The sequence below is a fragment of the Lissotriton helveticus genome, chromosome 3_1, assembly GCF_964261635.1.
Source record: "Lissotriton helveticus chromosome 3_1, aLisHel1.1, whole genome shotgun sequence".
NCBI classification, from domain to species: domain Eukaryota; kingdom Metazoa; phylum Chordata; class Amphibia; order Caudata; family Salamandridae; genus Lissotriton; species Lissotriton helveticus.
Window position 1 is genome coordinate 859457224 of NC_136061.1, and position 19305 is coordinate 859476528.

A 19305-nucleotide genomic window follows, 5' to 3' on the forward strand; every position below is an offset into this window, starting at 1 on the left:
TTAAAAAGGTACAATAGAGAGTGTGAGACGAAAAGAAATAGCTGAGAGAGAGAAAGAGAGACAGTGAGTGAAATGGGGCTGGCAATGAGACAATCTTGTTATAAAGGACAACTGAGGATAACAGTGTGGAGGAGATAGATGTGAAAGAGATAGCAGACAAGTGGAAGACAGTTATAGATAGAAGAGGAGAGAAGGGCGTGAGCTAGAACAGTAAGAAAGATAGACAGTTGAGAAAGAGACAGACAGTTGTTGGGAGGGAGATAAGTTAAACACAGGTGAGAGATTTGTAAGGAGAGATTTGTGTGAGGTGATAAAGCAATTGAGGCATATGAGAAAGAGACAGCTTAAAGGACACACAGAGGGGGGCATGGTAGAGGGAGAAGGCCTGGGATGGGAAGACAGATGAGTAAGACAGAGTGGGTGATTAAGAGAGAGAAGTGAAAAAGGACTGCAGAGTAGAAGAGACAGACAGATATAGGGAGGAGAGAGGCATTCGAGACAGATTAAGAGAGGTGAAAGTCAACTGAGGGAGGTAAAAAGGGTGGCAGATGAGAGAGGTCATAAAGAGAAAATCAAGAAAGCAATAGCCTTGAGAGAGCATTAGTAGTCACAAAAGAGAGGGATGAGAAAGAGACATACAGGTTTGAGAGAGAGAGGTGAGAAAGGGACAACTTAAAAGAGGTGATTAAGCAACAGACAGGCGAGAATGGGCAGGAGAGAGAGAGAAGAGAAGTGATGGTGGACATGATCAAGAGACAGGTGGCAAAGAGACAGTGGGGAGAGAGAGTAGGGTAAATTAAGAGACATATACAGATGAGAAAGAACTGAGAGAGAGGGGGAAGATAGGAGAGATGATGGTGATACAGAAACAGGTTAGAAAGACAGCAGAAGGGGTTGAGGGTAGATAGAAAGTTGATAGAAGGACAGGAATGATATAAAGGGACAGGTATGGAGAAGAGGTAGAAAAGAGGTAATTACATGATAATTATGTGAGTGAGAGATAGCTGAGCAAGAGTAAAAGAGGTAATAAAGAGACATATGTAAACAAGAAAGAACTGAAAGGGAAAGGAAGCAGTGATAATATAGAGACATGAGAAAGGGAGGGAGGGGTGAGAGAGTAAAACAGGTGACACAGAGACGAGTAATATGGAAGGGGGAAAAGACTGATATCCCAGGAGAGATGACAAAAAAAGCATGGAAGAGAGGGCAGAGGAGAGGGGTGAGATAAAACATAGAGAAATGTAGTGGAGAACCATTAGGACAGGGAAAATGTGAAGGAGAGAGTAAAAAGAGAAGGCCACCTGAATTGGAATATTAGTAGGAGAAGACACAGATGGGCAGAATAGCTACAGGAAGGGGAAACTTGCAGGGGAATACAACACAAAGGAGAAAGGTAAGCATGTCCAATTAAAATAATATAGATTAACATTCTGGTGTTATATTATGAAGAATGTGAATGTATGTAGAGTGGTGGCAATGGTACAAAGAACAACATCATCCGGTAAAGCAGTAACTCATCTTTAGCTATACATTTTCTAGAAATGGCTGGTCTTTAACAGTTTCTCAGTTGCCTAGTTTTCGGAAGGCAATATGTAACATGGGGAAACTACAGACATGGCAAAGAAGTCTCGACTGGAATGACTTTTACAGTATCTCAACGAGTTAGGTTTTTTTGGAGCTGAATATCTCAAATGTCTTCTGGGGCAGTATCGTTTAATTACTTTTTAAGTCTTTGTAATAAATAGCTCTATGGGCCAGGCATAGTTCCTTTAATTATATGGAGCACAACATAATCTGTTTTCTTCTCTCTGTAAATCAATCACAATGCTTGGTCTTGAGCCATCTGGAACATGCAAGTTTGTCCAGCAGTTATCTTGACATGAAGGACATTGTCACAGGCCATACAAAATAAAAATGTTAACCCTCATAAATAAAGCCATTTTTTTGAGCCCAAGAATGGAAGAAGATTTCAGGCTAGTCTGGACTAAACCTTTCACTTATGTCCTAATTTTGGGAACTAAAGAGAGTTGATGATCAGTATGGACTCTCAGGATCTTAACGGTAGAGCTGGTTCATTATGCTACCGTAAGGCACACCAGCCAAGAAAACTGAGATTAAGATAGAATAGCCATTGCATTTTGTGATATTTCCTTTTTTCCACCACTGAAAGTTGGTTTACTTACTTTCATCCCCACAGGAAGCAGTTATTTGCTCTCTCTCTATTGTTAGACATAAGGAGATAGAATACAACAACCCTCATTCTAAAATGGTGCATGCCTCCTGATTTACAAGAAGAGGCAGCACCAAGCCTCAGAATGATGGCAGTCTAACTTCTGCCTTTCACGATTGCGTCTTCGAATTTGCCACTATGAATGGTTCTGGAGTGAAATAGTAATCAGCCGTAGAGTTGACCATCTGTAGACTAGGCAGAGATAGCAAAGCAACCAGAAGCCTGGAGTGACCCACTGCTAGTTGAAATTCTGATCTGAATATGCCTGGTAATAAAGGTATCTGTCTGACGCGGGCTAAATATAGTAGGCGAGTAGAAAAGAAGCACAGTGGCACTAAAAAGGCAAAGAGGACCATTTGGAGCTAAAAGACTGTAGGGAAATTTAGAAAAGTGGGAGAGTTCACTCTAAGGGGTAGGCAAGGAGAAGAATGTGGAGCAGCGGTTTGCAGCAGGGTAATTGAGACTACTTAGATGATCTGGAGAGGCTCTGTACTGCAACGAAACACTGTGGAACACTGACAGTTGAAGCTATACTCCATTTTAAGTATACTGATACTTGCGCATGTTCAAGTGATCAGTGTTTTCTTAAAGGCATTTGCTGTATTACGTTTACTGACAAGAAGGCATGTGCAAGACAACAGCTAATTCTGTGCTTAGTGTGGGGACTGATGAAGCCTCTTGGATGAAGGCAATGATTCAATGATTAAATGTTGCCACAATATCCGTGAGCCAGTAAGAATGTGGGAACTGAAATGGCAACTACCTTCCTCCAGATTAACCCTTGTTTCGGTGTCATCTGTTTAATGCTGGAAGTCCAGCCATATGCCCTTTAAAAACAATGGATGAACTTCAGAACCTTGTGGCAGCGCAAAAACAAAGCTCCCTCACCATGGAATAATTATCTTAAATACTAAACCTTGTCAAAAGCTGATTACGGCTAATCGTTGTACCTCAAATCGTAGAGGACAGTTCTCTCCTTCCAGAAGAATAGCGTGATCTATTGTATCATAGGACACAGAGAAGTTCAGTAAAAAAAATGATGATCCCTGTACCATGGCCCAGTTGAAATCCTAATTAACATTTACTGAGTAAGTAAAACTTACAAACATGCTGCTGGATCATTTCATGTACTGATCCCTCCAACAATTGGCCAATACCTGCATATAGGAACTTGGTCATAAATTGGCAGTCATCCATGGGAACACCTTCTTTTTTCATGTTGGGGAGTCACAACAGCTGTTTTAATCTATTGAGAGACCATACCTTCTTTCCATAACAGGGGCAGATACCCGTTGGTTACCAAACTCTGTGAAGGCAATACCATCAGGAAGAGGCCTGATGGATGAGTAAGCTAACTGAACCCCCTAGCAGAACGATGTTATGGCTTCCATTATAGTAGTAGTTTAATAAACCTTGTGCCTTTTCCTGTTCCTAATAGAGCTGCATATGCTTCCTACAGCAAGCCTTGTCTTCCTCAAATTCTCTCTTCCTTCACCTCTTTTCTGATGTTACAAACATCTGCCTTTGGTGATAAATGGACAACTTAACCAGGGTTTAGACCCATGCCTATTAGATAAACTGTCTGCCTCAAACAGAGGCACCAACATCTTCAAACATGTATATTGGTTAGTAAAAAGCCTTAAGGTTTCTGCCTACAATGTCCCCAAATCCTGAAACAAAGTCTTGAGCTTGTCAGTGCTTAGTGCTTTTGGCGTTTGCACTACAAAAGCCTCCTGATTGATTTTCATTCTTGTCTAAAATTGTCTGCATTCCGGGTCTGCCATTTCCTCACTTAAATGTAAGATCTTTTTAGATCTTCCAATTCCCTCTCTGCCAGCACAAGCATTGCATACACTAAGAACAATAGTAATTTTTCTAAGATGCCTCTCTTTCTTGAATCAGTAACATACCAACTCCCCAGTTTAGCACACAGTCTGGTTGATGCCATTTAGTGTGTGCATCCTATAGGCCTTTTTTTTCACTTGAGGTAAAACACAGTCTCAATCCACAGCCTGAAGATTTGTGTAATCTGGCAATAGTTCTGCTGAAAGTGTCTAAATGGTGTGCGGTTCTGAAAGTCCTTGCAAAGGTGATAGGTGAGGGACATAGATTGCATGTAGGTGAGCATGGCCCCTTCATCACACCTTGCAGGGGGCCCCCTAAGGTTTTGTTATGCCACTACTGATTACAACTTGCACAGTACTGGTGGGGTACAGACGCCACACTAGTAATTACTAGTACTGTGCTGTAACAATCCAAAAATACTGTGCAATTTCAAGTGAAACCCTATTGAATGGGGAATTACTGTGTTCCTGTACCTACTAGGTGGTGTTCCACATGTAGTCTCTTTTCTTAGGGGGTTACACAACACACGTTTTGCCTGCTCTGAGTAGGTGATAAACATAGGCAGGGGGCTGTGGTAAAAGTGTGTTGTAAGGCGTAGTTGAAGAGAAGGAGTAAGGAGGGTGAAAGAAGGAGTGGACAATGTTGGCCCGCAAGGGGAAACATATACTGTTTCTCCCATGTCCTATTTGAGGTATGGAAAGGGATCATGTGGAGGGGTCCAGGCTTTTCCACAGTGATATTACCTGCTGAATTGTCCAGGCAGTAAAATCTGGTTCACTGTTTCGTATTCAGAAAATCTGTGTGCGGGAGCACAGGGCCTCTTATGAATGTGCGGTCCATAATTCCACTTAAGAATTCCACTCAACATTGTTCCCAATCGAGGCCCATGTCCTTTACAGGCACCTTATAAATGGGCTGATAAGACAGAAATATCATGACTTCAGAAGAGATGAGAAGCAATGAAGAAACACACAAAGCCTCCTCTACCTATAAATGTTCTTTGGATGCAGCAGCCTATCTTATACTGTACTTAGTACAGAGGTGGGTGAGCCAACAAATCAACGGGAAGAGCTGAGCCAGAGCCAAATTGAGTTGAGCTGAGGGCCCGATTTGACTCTAAGAGCCAATGCGTGAGCCGAGCCATGAAAATATTTGCATTGCACGTTGTGCAACAAACACTATGTAAAAATATGATGAAGTCTCTTTTAAATTAAAATATATATATATTTAAGTTGTGTAAGCATTACACATAAGTAAATCAGATTGTATCACTGCATTAAGGCACATTTATTGAGGGTGACAGTTGTTAACCAGGAATTTTGAAACATTTATGTCCTCCCACCCTGAAAACAACGCCACTAGTGAATTAAGAGGCAACCAAATTGACATGTGCACCCTAAAGGTGGCTTTGTTTCTTACTCTACATGGAGCAAAATTATAGTATATTAAGTAAAACGCAGAGGCAGTTATTTGTACAATACACATCCTGAAATCAAATATTCAAAGTCTTCTCATATGCAATAATGAAGAAAAATAACACACAGGGAAATAAAATATATGGCTAGGGTCACAAAGTTTAGTCAAGTCTGCAAGACAAGGCCACGATTTCTGAATTCACATTGAACATTGCAGCCACAAGAGTTATATCCAGTTTTCTCCCATGATTTATAGCCAGGCATCTGGTCTGAGCCTTCAGTGTGTCACTAACCTCCAGTTTAATAAACGTTTAATGCCCTGTATAGACATAGTGCTTTCAGTCAGACTGGGGCCTCAAAGCACTTATATAAAAGGCACTATTTCCAGTGCACCTACCAGGATTCAGTTTTGTGACTATGAATTCATTCTCTCTCGCTCTCTCTCTCTCTTTCTCTCTCTCTCTCTCGATCGCATTAACCAACTCAACTGTTCTAACATAAAATAATGTATTTTCTCCCAATTATTTTAACTTACTTTCCTTTTCATTTAAAGCATGCACATTTTAGTTTTAGTTTCAGAAAAGTTGTTCTGTTTAATGATGTCTTTGACACCCTCCTCCCCCTCAGGATCACAGTTCCCGTTATTTTATACACTTGAACTCTGGAAGAGCTATGAAATACTTCATAAGAGGTTGTCATTGAGGCCCCACCTTCAGCCCAGTCCATCGGACATCAGCTAAAATAGTGCTTCAGTCCACAGACAATTTTTTATTGTCGCATTTGATGCACTTCAAAGACAGCAGTCAAATGTCAGGCCACGTCTTCTGATAAATTGCTGCTTCTCCTTTTAACATGGGGATTGGTGTTCACAAAGTCTTTTCACTTTGCAGTCAGAGAAAGAAAAGTAAAGTAAATTATGTTACATCCTTCCTGGGATAGAGGAAGAGTTAAAGGAAAAGCTGTTGATGTCATTTTTTAAATGCCTATAAATTAATTGTACAAATTCAGTAGTTAGGTAAGCACAATTAAGCCCTTTTTTGCAATTCTGAAGTATGAAGGAAATAAAGGTTTTATTAGGATCAAAACAAATCAAGACACTTTAATTGGAGATACACAAATGATAAATATTCACTGAACCCCGATTTCCACACATTATCATTTGTGGGAACTATAGCTTTATCAGTCAAACTGTCTGTCTGCGAATATTTAGTGGTCATTTCAATGGAAAATGTGCTGTCTGGAACACAATGCTTTAGTTACAATAAAAAAAAAACCTTCGTCCATTAAAGCTAGGTGGGTCACGAAAGTTTGTTGTTCTAGGCCGTGTTTCTAAAACGTTTTGGAAGCACTGAGTTAAAGAACTGTGGCCCCACTCACAAAGAGTCTTGGCAGTATCTCGCCTTCAGTGGGTGTCCTAGATGCTGCAGCAGCCAGGGCTAAGCCACATGGGGGTGGGGGACTGATGCCAGCTGCGGCCCGTGCAGGTAAGAGTAGTGGGGCTGTGTTGGGGGGTGGGGATTCAAAAGACAACCACGAGGGAAAATTAAATAAATAATTAATTTTCCCTCATGGTCGTCTGTCGTTACCCCTCCACCCCCCAACATGGTCCCACCACCCCACAGCACTTACCAGCACAGGCTGTGGCTGGCTGAAACCCTTTTAGCTCAATGGGCATTGCACGCTTGTTAAAAGTATTTCAAGAAAAAAAAAACAGAGCATGAGAAAAAGCAAGACAAGTTGCTTCTACATTGCAATCACTGCTTTCCCTGAGTTACTAAAAACTGAACATTTTCAGGAGAGGGTCAGCACTTCAATGTCAGGATTAACTAGGTCAGTAAATGAAGATCCCACAAGTTTTCACACTACAGATTCAACATGCAGCATAACTTGGCTTCAGATATGCATTTCTTTACATTTCCTGCTTCTGAATTTCAATTTATGTTGCAAAGATTCAAGCAGAAAAGTAACCCTTAAAGTCTTATATATGTGCTAAGTTGTTCTGAATGTAGTAGTTTTTATGTTTCTGAAGGTCCATAAGGAGGGAAGGGACAATGCCTGAGATGCTTAACTGGGTGCTAATTTAGGTCTCCAGTAATAGGGAACAAGGAACCAGCTAGATCCTGACTAGCCTCGGATAACAGTCTACTATGCCAGTGTAATGTCATCTAATTTCAAGGATGGTCGGTGCAGGTAAGAGCGGTGGGGAGGAGTGGGGACGAGTTGACATACGAAGACAAGGAAAAATAACATGTAAAAAAAGAAAGCCAAATACCTTGCATGCAGTGAGTGCAAGGTAAGTGGTTTTCTTTTTTTTAAAATGTATTTTCCCTCGTCGTCATCTGTCAACTCCCCCCACCCCGCCCACCTCTCTTACCTGCACCAGCCATCCCTATGTAATTTCGCCGCTCTTACCTGCACCGGCCGTCCCTATGCAACTTCCCATTACGCTTGTTATGTGAAATTTACAAAAGTATGCTACAGTGCCATAGTGATCGCATAGTGATGTCACGTTAGCAACAGACATTTAATGCAAGCACACAGAAACAACATGAGCAACCAAAAAGCGAGTAACTGCTTCTTGCAGCACTTGTGTTTTTTATGCTCTTTTTTAGTGTAAAATGCGTAATTGCATCCAAAATGGACACAAGGAGGCAGGCCCGGACTGGCCATAGCGGGCACCGGGCAATCCCCCGGTGCGCCGCACGGGTGGGGCCGGTTTTGGGCCCCTGGGGGCTGTCTTTGTTAAAGGGCCGTTTTTGCAGCATAGCTGCAAAATCGTCCCTGTAACAAAATCGGCAGAAAACCGGCCCTGGCAAAGAGCTCCGCGGGACCCCCAACTCCCCACGCAGGGGAGGGGAGGGGGGGGCGAGCACTTTGCCAGGGCCGGTTTTGGTTCCCAGTCCAGCCCTGCAAGGAGGCATTTTGCTCTAAAATATGGCACCCAGAAGCACACAGCGCCAACTGTGGTTATCTGGTCGTGCACACCCCTAATCACACCCCTAATCCCAGCAATAGACCTCGTAAGGCTGCAGCTGTGCTAGGCTTGCTCGCCTCTACCTAGAACCGACAATACAAATGGGTCTGCCTGGGGGTCCTCTCAAAGTCTTTGCTTACCCGAAGGTCTTCTTGACCTCTGAAAAACATGCAGTAATAATGGTGTAACAGTTCATTAGTTCGTATTTTTCCTGCACATGACAACATTTAGTAGTTCGAGCCACATGGAAAACTTAGTCCCGGGACCAGGTCTTCCTTTTTAAATGTTGGCTCTGCTCTAAAATATGTACTCAATTGCTTCATTTAAAATGATGTACCCAAAAACTATATTTCTTAACTTAAGGAAAAGGAAGGGACTGTGAGTACAGCTCTTGCAAGGGCACAATGTAAAATGCATCTTTAAAAGTTTTTAGAAAGTGTCGCTCTTTACTTACAGCACAAATATTTGTTTCCAGTATAATTCATTCGCAACAATATCAGCTGTGTCCCAACTGATAAGTCATCGGGAAGGATAATAAAAATTACAATTATATTGCGTTGTATAATCAGTAATAAATTTGCATAAGAACAAATGGTGGGCCTCAACATTTTTCTACCAAAGGGCAGTGTACTTGTAGGAAATTGTATTACTGGTTTAGGGGGATGAAGCCCTACTCAAGCAGCAACCACAACTTCAGGGTGAAGTCACAAGCAAACCCAAAATTAACCTGTACTTAAGCCTCCGGTAGTTTGACACAAATGCAGTCAGGCTTACCTTAGAGGCAATGTGTAATGTACTAATGCAGCATTTAAAACAATAATGAAGTGAAAACAGAATATAAGTAAAATCCCACACCAATTCAGAGAAAACGTAGTTAAAGTTTAATAAATTATTCCAGACTTAAATGAAAAAATCCAATCAGTAGAACCAGAGATGTGCAATTTTAAAGATTTAAGTGGAAATAGTGCCTAGAAGCCCACAGCGTCAACAACGGTTATCTTGTTGCAAGTTCAGACGGACCATGATGGAGTACTGGCCAGATACAGGGACCAAGTTAGACCTGCTGAACAAAGTATCTTAAATCCGGGTTGGAGAATGTTGCAAGGTCCTGCATTGAGGATGCATAGTACAGCAGCGAGTCCAGGGAGATGCAGGGCTGCAATGCGAGGCCCTATGCTGAGGATGCTTTGCACAGCGGCAGTTCCACGAAGTTGTGGAGCTGTGGTGCAATGTCCTGCATCAAGGAAGCATTGCACAGCAACTGTTCCATAGAAATGTGGGTTCTGAGTTGGGATAGCATCGCGCAGCAGTGGTTTTGATGTGGATCTGTGTGATAATGTGTTAGTTATGCTTGAACCACAGCTGGGTTAGCAGAGCACCTTCAGGTCCACTTCTAAGGGTCCATGACTGTGGTGGCATGACTTAGGGGGGGGAGGACTCACAGCAGATAGAGTCCAGGTGCTGAGTTCAATGAGGCTAGAACCTTTTCTGTCCCCAAGACTCTGATCAGGAGGCCAGTCAACTAGCCCTTGGAATCACTCTGGTGGTCCCGGATACAAGATATAGGTCCAGTTCATTTTACTCAGGCAGCAGGGCAGCAGAGTAGCAGTCCTACTTGCAACCGAGCAGTACAGCAGTACTTCTGAGTCTTCCACAAGTCCAGAGGTGTACTGAAGAATAGGATCTGCAGGTCCATTTTTTATGCTTAGTGCCAGCTTTGAAGTAGTAGAAGGTTCTGGAGGTTTTCACTCTCAAAGGTGTTTGGAATTTCCTGCCTCCTTGCCTTCACACAAGCATGTCTGAGGGCACAAAAGACTAGTGTCAAAGCCTTTGTGAGTGTGCTCAGGTCGAGCCTTTGTGATGTGCAAGAGTGATTGGTGACAGCTCCCACCCCTCACCAAGTCAGAGATGGCCCATCCTGCCAACACCTATTTCCCTTTGTCTCAATGTCTGAGAGCAATAAACAAAGACCAACGACCAGCTACATCTAGTCATGTGAATCAGGATACAGGCTGCAGGCACCGAATGATTAAGACAAGCAAATGTAAACCTTTTAAAACTGGCATTTGCAGAATGGTGACTTAAATTCCAGTAAACTTAACCACTTCCATCCATTCATAACCTTCCATCAAGGCTGTACTAAAAGACCAGTCACAACACTTAGAATTATTTTTTTAACTGCCAAGAAATAATCCATAAAATGAAACCGCATAGAATTTGAACTCTAAACAGTTTTTCTGATTATTTGGTGATGCATCCAATTTTTATTGTTGATATCATGAAGGTAACTCAGTTTTATGTCTACCTTTGTAGAAACACCAAGTTGTGTATCTCTTATCTGTTTTTCATGGTGCTAGTGTCTTAATTGCACCCTTCAGGACCATCTATGTGTTCCATTATTGAGCTTGAGCTTAGCTGCCAAGAAGAGAGCCAAGGAATACTTTAGAGTACCAAGGTGCTTATTTATATGATGTTTCGGAGGCTCAACAGTGTATATAACAGGGACCCCCTGAACAACAAATAGTTCAATTCCTATGTCAGGGACAATTATTTATGAGAAGAAACACACCTAGGCAATTGTATGCTCTTGTCTACACAATGATAAATGGAAGAATTAACATATCAAAAATAGAGTTCTGTCTTTATTATCAAGATTTTTAATAGTTCTTCAAAACTCTTTATGTGGTATACACATCAGTTAAAAAATGGTATCAACATACAATATAAAGCACATCAAACATAATATTATAATAACCAGTTCATTTATAGCAAATTCAAAAGCGTAAATAAAATATAAAAACAAAAGCGAGCAAATGTGGCACAATAATAGTCGACGCGCGTTTCGGCGAACCAGCGCCTTCTTCAGGAATAGCCACTAATTACCTGAGAAAGAAAGTATGAAATGAGATACCTTCATTAAAATAGTGTTACATTCAGTTTATCACAAAATGACATTAATACTCTCTATTGAGAAATACATATTCTATTACATCAATTATAAAAACATATATCAACAGAACTCATATTTTGACAACCTAAACATTATTCTCCCAAAAATGGACAAGAAAGACTTATAAACAAATCAAGTCTATACATATGGTTTACTATAATGCTCATCTAGATCCGTAACCAATTTTGCCTACATAGGCAAGGAACCAAGTTGCTTCTATTTTTAACCTAAATAGTGTCCCTATTCGAAGTAACGGGGAAATCTCAGTTTAACAAAATACTTACTTAAAAGACATTCACGTTAATTCAACAGAAAACGATAAATATTTGCATATCACATTCGTGATCAAGTTTTCTGAAATGGAAGGAAAAAAACAGTATAAACTATAATTGAAAAAAAACAAATATATTCAATAACCATATATAATTCAAGATATTTACTTACTGCAGTTTTAAGATTTAAGACTTACTTATGTTCTAATTTTAATGCTCCTTTATGAATCGCTGTCTAATTCGTGATGTCGAATATGACAGAGGTAGCTCAAAAATGGAATTGATGGGTTTGCCAGAGGAATATGATATTAGAGATAGCATCACCCAGTTTATATTCTACGTAATTATTATTGCCAGGAGGGAGATATGTAGAGAATGGAAATCCCCAATCCCCCCTAGGTTTGCAGATTGTCTAAAAAATGTAATGACTATTAGCAAAATTGATCTATCGTGTGGAGGAGAGGAGGCGGCAAAGATCTGGGCTCCACTGACAAGAGGGTCGGACAGTTAGACAACAAACGTCCAATGATTATGCCAGGGGTTTGCGGTCCGGTCCTCCCCAAGATAAGACAAGGTACAGATACGTTGATCGGGGGAGTTGGACTGGTAGAGAACCTACCTCTGGGAGACTTCTTGAAAGCTACATGCAATAACAAGAACACTCCAGGGTGCACAGTTAAGTATTGTGTTGGCAAAATCGAGAGTTTCCTTCTAGAGTCATTCCATCTGGTGGCAAATATGAGGACAAAAAATAAATAAATAAATAAATAAATAAATGAACTAGTTATTATAATATTATGTTTGATGTGCTTTATATTGTATGTTGTTAAAATTTTTAACTGATGTGTATACCACATAGTGTTTTTAAGAACTATTACAAATCTTGATAATAAACACAGCACTCTATTTTTGATATGTTAATTCTTCCATTTATCATTGTGTAGACAAGAGCATACAATTGTTTGAGTTTGAATCTTCTGTCACATTTCTACTACTTAGGCAAGTTCAGCTGAAGAAAGAGAGAGGGTCACTTTGTGCCTGATGGAAAAGGAAGGGACCCCTGCCCCTCGTTGTTGGAGTTTTGTTCTACCAAGGTTGCACGCCGTGGAGGGCGAGTGCGACGCGTTCAGTGCAAACATCACATGTCCCAAGTTCAGAAGTGTGAATACAGAGCCGAGTAGAGTCAGGTCACGCAGAATTCATCCTACATCAGGTACGGGATGAGGACTGGTCAGAGAGAGTTTTGTAATATCAGATTTCAGTTGATGATGTTGATGTTGAGTTGATATATCAAATTGATATATTTCACAGTGCATACAAGCAAGGAGCGGGCACCCATCACCTGCACACATGGTGGTGAACCACAAAGAAGATTGGCACTGGTTCTCGCAGGCACCTGCTCACATCCTACAACTGACTGGTTTCCACAACTGTTACATGAAGGGGACTTTATCTAAAAAAGGGGACATTAGCATATTACTGCCTATCACACCTGTTAATTTTTTCCCAGTAACATTTAGCAATTGTAGTTATGACTGTGCTCCTGTTCCATGGTGTATAACTCTAGGCACACTGTAGCTCAGGAGGCAAGGGCAATACTGGAGGCCAGGTAAAGTTGGCATGTTAAGAGCCAGAAAGGATGGGCTGAACAGATTGACCTGGGTTCTCTGCTTCAGGCATATCACGGCTCCATGTCTGCTTGCATTCCGGGGTCACTTTTCTGGGCATGTCCTTGCATTTGCTGTAGTTGCTGAAGTGTGCACATGCCTGCATGCACACTTGGATCGCATTCCATTTATGGCGTGTGAATGTATATTCACCCGAGCCATGGAGCCTAAATGTCTGTGTCTTGGCTGTGACCCCTAATCATGGCTGGACTGGGAACAGCAACCAACCCTGGTAATCTCCTAGACTCGCCCTGGTAGTTTGGTTGTGCTAGTGGGAAGCACCACTCCCGCTGCACCTCCAGCTTTTGTTACAGGGGGCCGATATTGCAGTGCTGCTGCGAAACCGGCCCCCAGTTAACAAAACCAGCCTCCACCCTTCTGGCCCACCAGGAAAACGCCCAGTGTCCGCTACGGCCAGTCCGGCTCTGCCCCTGAGGGGCTGTTCTGTGTATGTCTGTACGAAGATGTGTGAGGGGATAACTGGTGATGTAGAGGGACTGATGTCTGTGCCTTGGCACCTGGAGATCTGGCCGGTGCCGGCTCCTGGGGCTGACTGCCGCCCTCACCTCTGACTCACTCATATCTGCACGGACAGAATAATAAACACGAGGCTCAGCCCAGAGCAGGGAAGGAGAGGCGACTGCTGCTGCTATTTTTACCCACACTCTCTGCTCTGCGTAGAGGTAATATCTTGACGACTGAAGTACAGCCCTCGAATCAGAAACACCGTACCAGACACAAGGAATGTGTCACATTTTCATTTTTATTCAGTGTTTTTGACGTTGTTGAAAGCTGTTTTCTTGAACAAGACGATGAAGGGGGCGGAATGCTAATAAAAGTGTGGACTGCTACATGGGCATGACTACTCTGCCCGCATGCGGAACTCCGAGGAACCTTGCAGAGTTTTTCGGTAACTTAGTGGAACTCTGCGGAGTGAAACTCCGCGAGCTCCGCCCAGGCCTTGCAAGCTAGCAAATTGACCATGATTAAATATAGATCAATAGTAAAAATTGTTATTATAAGGTGCTTAGATGAAGTGTGTAGTGCTATATAAAAAGCATGCTAATATGCACACTATTGCTGGGACACCTGTCCTCTTTCTCAAAGGATGGCGTTTGGTAGATCAGAAAACTGTGTTACATTGAAATGAAGTGATTTGCACAGAATACCACATTCTGGGTAAGCCAGAATCATAACCTGGGTTTGCTCATTCTACAGCCTACACTTTAGTCACAATACCCCACATACTTCTTAATCAAATTAAGAGCCTCATTATGACTTTCCCATCAGATATCAGTGCACCAAATAATGGGCATTACAAACTATTGTTCCTGGAATGAGGAATAACATGAGTACCCAGTGCTACTATGTCCATTTCCAAATGTGAAATCCAATTAATGGTGCTTTTCTCATCTTATTCACCTGCTCAGAGGAGAAGGTAAATGGGATTAAGGGGATAATAAGGGTAGGGATTGGAGATTGAGCAGGCATCTGGAGCGAGTGAAGGCATGTGTGAGGCTGGGGGGACATTCTCTGCTCCCTCAAGGTGCTGTAGAGAGAGGAAGGGTTCGGGATTGTTCTCCTAGTAGCGCCTGCACCTCTCTAGCCACCGGTTTACTGCATGTAGACCCAGACCCAGCAAAAACTGGCCCGATGTTTCTCAATATGAAATTGACAGTTTCTGGACATAGTAGTTTCAGGTCCAGAAACACTGGACTACTCACAATAATGAAGTGTATGGAGTCTTTAGAAAACTGTATAAATAGAATCTCCTAGAGTCCAAGACACCCCTCACTTGAGAGTTTCCAAAACACTACTGGGTTCAAATAAATCTTTAAATGTCTTCTAAGTGGATTCAGACCTCTCCATGATTCTGCAGGCATCTCCTGAATGGAAAATTGGATCACCTATGAACGGGACTGTAGAATTGTTAGGCTCTGAAGGGTGTTCCCTCTGGAAAATAGTCATGCACATCTGCAGATCATCTTAATAAACAAATGGAAAAACCCTCCTGAGAGGGGCTGTTAAAACTGAAAAAGATTACTCAAATTAAAGTAGTCTACCCGTTTTTTCCCTTTTCAAGGAGGAAGATGTTTTAACTCAGCGGGATATCTCCATTTGTTAATGCACTTAACGCGCGGTAAGCCACGGGTTGGATTCACAGTAAGACAGAGGTAGCATGTCAGACTTCGCAAAGCAGCCCGACTTGAGTAAAAGAAAAATGGCTGCTTTTAAAAACAAAGATTTCAAATTAATAAAATGTTAGTGATAGTTGGCAACGGTCCCCTGGACCACTGCCTACTCACCCCTGAAGGTGCTACTCCAATTCACAAAAGGGAGGTGTTTGACCTCTCAGCCTTAGCGTGGTCTTCCCTTAAACATTATGCTTTCACCCCTCCTATTTTTGCTGATCTCCTTTTAGTATGTCTTAAGACTCTCTGCACTTTACCACTGCTGACTAGTGCTGAAGTGCTTGTGCTCTCTCCCCTAAACCTGGTAGAATTGACTTACAACAAATTGACACACTTAGTTTACTCGTAAGTCACTAATAAAGTGGTATTATAGGTATCCATGGCCTGTAAATTAAGTGCTTCTTAGTTAGCCTTTGAAACATGTCTCAGGTCTGCCATTGAAGCCTGTGAGTGCAGTTTTAAACTGCCATTTTGACCTGGCATAATAAACTTTTGCCAAGCCTAAACTGTCCTTTTTAATACATAGAGTGGGTCCTAAACAGCCCAGAGTGCAGTATGCAGTGTATTCAAAAAGTTGGACATGTACTTTTAAGTTTTCCAGGCCCTAGCATTGAAAAACTCTTACATTTGTTTTCAAGTGATAACTTTCAATTGGGAGCAACTAGGAATGTCAGTTTGGTGTCTAAAGAATTTTAATTTAAAACCTTCTTTAATGGCAAAGTAGGATTATTAGGAGGTGAGGGTATTCACCTTCAGCAAGTAATCATACCACAACTGCTAATAGGTCCAATCAAGTCTCAATAAATTAAACCTTGATCATCCCCTAATAAGTTGGCAAACAAACAGACAGCTTTAACTTAGGAGACAGGTATATGTAAAGAATGTAATATCACCACAACAGTAAATACTTAAGGACACAGTGCAATAAAAATCCAACATTAATTTATACAACAGAAAATATGTTTATCTTTAAAATGACACCAAAATGAAAAAATGCAATGTAGGGAACAGGAGATATTAATTTTTAAGATTAAATAAAAAATTGTGCATTCTTGTGCCAAAATGCTTAAAGCGCCTCTCGCAGCTCTCTAGTCGCGCTGCATTAGTACAAAGTCAAAGTTTTAGTCCAACCATGATTGTGTGCAGGTCAGATAGGTGGAGTGCTAGGTCCCATTCAAAAGTTTACCTTTGGACTTTGTCATTTTCTTGGAGCTTTTCTATGATCGACGGCCTCGGAGGTGTGTCCTCTAGCTTCTCGGATCCAAAGTTCAATTTGATAATGGTGGACTGCTGCATCGTGATGCCTGGATGAGTCTCTGGAAATCTTTATCTTCAAAGACAATGGCGATGAGCGCTGGAGCAATCAGCGGGACAAACCAGCATGGTCAGGCCGATTTGATAGTCGATGATGGCAGCTTGTCTCTCGACTTCAAGCCGGTCTCCTCCTGGAGCTCTTCTGCAAAACTTTGCAGAAAGTTTCAAAACTTTTTAATCTTGACGTGTCTTGGTTCTGTTGGGGAAAAATAAGGGTCCACTAGCTCAGAGCAAGGGTTCAGAGATTCTGTATTGCCTCTTGGGCGCTACCATTCAATTTTCCACAATGCACCTGCACAATCCAGGAAAAATCGAGTTGCAACTGGTCAGCTGGTTTATCCTCTCTTTGGGCTTGCATGTGACGTCTTCCACCTCTGTTGTACCTGTTGCTGATCAGGGTGTCCACTCCTTTTCCTTTGAGTCAGACACAGTCCTTTCTTTGTAGAGCCTTTAGAGTGAAGCAAGTGCAGTCTTTTTGAGTGCAAGCCTTCTGTGGTCCAGTCCAAGGGTCCAGCAGGGCAGTCCTACTTCTTCTTTTGTTTCAGGCAGTGTCTAGAGGCGCTCTTGCAGCTCTCCCATATTTAGCCACCATTCTGGGCTGGCTGAGGGGGGACACCCCAACCAATAGGGGTAAAATTGCCTCCCTCTGCTATGACCACTTCCTGCAAAGTGTGGCATAGTTTTGACCCAGAATACACTGTTTGCACAAAAATCAAAATGGAGAAAATCGTTCCTTTGTGTATGCGTCTGGGCAACCCAGCTCAAAGGTGTGGCTAACAACTCACTACACTCCCCTTCCAGCCCCTCTTCTAATTTAATTGGGGGCTTCTATCTGACTGTGGGCTGTCCTAAGTTCTCTCTCATCTGCTCTCCTGCCTTTGAAGTCCAGCTTACATTCCCAGCCTCCTTCCTCTCCTGGCTTCACCAGGAAGCAAATATTCTCTCATCAAATGGACGTATTGTTTCAGTCAAACCTACTCAGGAAGCAGCTTGGCTCAGTATGTCAAAGGCTGACAATCAGAAGAGGCTGCTGTAGGGCTGCTTTAGGTAACTTTGGGATAGTATGTTCTAAAACTACTTTCCTGTAATAGTTATAATACATCTCACCTTGGCAACTTGAAGGATTTATTGTTATCACTATTTTGATACTTTGAATGATACTGCTAGCTAGCTCCAAAGCAACAATAAACTTTATTAAGTTTAATAAAGCCTTCTCATGTTAGCCTATGGTGCTAGAAGCACAACTACACGGAAATGACTTTGGCTGTTTTTCTCTATTAGGGCATATAAAACATATTTGATATTGACCCTGCTTTTTATACCAATGCACCCTGCTCTTGGGGCACCTAGGGTAGTCATTAGGGATGACTTATACGTTATTTTAAAAAAAAGTAGTTTTGGGCTTTGGTAGGTAATTTTATTGCAAAGTCAAATTTAAACATAGTTTTATTTTAAAACCAGCCAGCAAGGCAGACCTGGCTTTAAAATGATGCCAGACACCACAACAGTGCACACTTAAGTGCATTAGGTCCTCTGGAGTTACTAAACCTACATGCAGTACCATATACTAGGGACTTACTGATAGGATCTCTTTGCCAATTAGATATGTACCAATTACCATATACCTTTCGAGGACAGAGCAATGGCCCTGGGCCTGGTTAGAAGAGATCAGGGCACTTTTAGAGGCAGTAACCACCAGCATGTCACAAAATGTGGCTGATCATGGCAAAAAGGATAACTTTCCTACAAGGGGCCATCTCTGACTTTATGGGGGAAGCGGTCATCTACCACACTTTCACATCGCAAAAACTCTGCCTCAACACACTCACAAAAGGTTTTACACCAGTCTTTAGTGCCTCTAGACAAGTTGGGGTCAGGGCAGGGAGGCAGGAAAATCCACACACCTCTGTAGGGGGAGGATTCTAGAAGCATCTCCCACTTCAAAGCCGGCACCAGGTCTACATAATGTACCTTCACACCCATCTGGACCTGTGGAAGACTCTAAAGAAGGAATGTGCTGCTGTGCTGCAAGAAGGACTCTGCTACCATGTTATTCTGCTTCCCTGCTACCCTACTGCCTTAGTGAGAAAGACTGGACCTGCATTTTAAACACAGAACCACCAGAGTGACTCCAAGGGCTAGTTAGCAGGCCTCCTGAACAGAGTCTCAGGGACAGAAAAGACTCCAACTCTCTTGCTGTGACTCTTAACTTTCCAAAAGGTGCACCTCCAGTCTTGGGCCCTTGTAAATGGAAGTGGGGTTAGAGGTGCCCTGCCAGCCCAGCTCTGGTCTTCACCTAATCCATCACAAAGCGACGAAAAGTTATGTGAATCTTTGCTGCACAGCTATAGCATCATCTAAACTGACAACGAGCGATGCGGAGCCCAAAACAGCCTTGTCGCACATCTGCCAGCCTCACCGGTATCAATGTCGATTGACGCAATGC